General features: G+C 62.5%; 1 protein-coding gene across 1 annotated transcript in view; it reads left to right on the top strand.

Moving 5' to 3' along the window:
- Window positions 1-560, top strand: part of ZMIZ2 (zinc finger, MIZ-type containing 2) — an 8,233-nt gene that overhangs the window by 2,048 nt on the left and 5,625 nt on the right. The window lies entirely within an intron of this gene.

The raw sequence follows: 560 nt of genomic DNA, 5'->3' as shown, positions 1-560 counted from the left end.
GGGAGAGGCTTGTGGAAATGGTGGGGTCTCAGTGGGAGGGGCTTCAGTCAGGAGTGGTTGCCTTGGTGGGAGGGGCTTCTTGCATAGGGTGGGGCATCCTGGAGTGGGAGGGGCTTATGATGTAGGGGTGTGGTCTCTGAGTGGGAGGGGCTTCCTGTGTAAGGGTGGGGCTGCCTGTAGTGGGAGGAGCTTCCTGCCTAGGGGTGGGGTGCTCTGGAGTGGGAGGGGCCTCCCTGTGGGGTGGGGCTTTCTTTGAGTGGGAGGAGCTTCTTGCATGGGGTGGGGCTGTCCAGAGTGGGAGGAGCTTCCTCATAGGGGTGGGGCTGTCTGTAGTAGAAGGGGCTTCTTGCATGGGATAGGACCTCCTGGAGTGGGAGGGGCCTCAGTGATAGTGGGAGGGGCTTATGGTGTGCGTGTGGGGCCCCTGAGTAGGAGGGGCTGCCTGCCTAGGCATGGGGTGCCCTGGAGTGGGAGGGGCATCTGTGGGGGCGGAGCCTCTTTGAGTGGGAGGAGTTTCATGCACAGGGTGGGGCTGTCTGTAGTGGGAGGAGCTTCCTTTG

The sequence above is a fragment of the Charadrius vociferus genome, unplaced genomic scaffold (genome assembly GCF_000708025.1).
Source record: "Charadrius vociferus isolate BGI_N301 unplaced genomic scaffold, ASM70802v2 scaffold612, whole genome shotgun sequence".
Classification (NCBI taxonomy): Eukaryota; Metazoa; Chordata; class Aves; order Charadriiformes; family Charadriidae; genus Charadrius; species Charadrius vociferus.
Note: the sequence above shows the minus strand (reverse complement) of the source record. Positions and strands in the feature narration are given on the sequence as shown.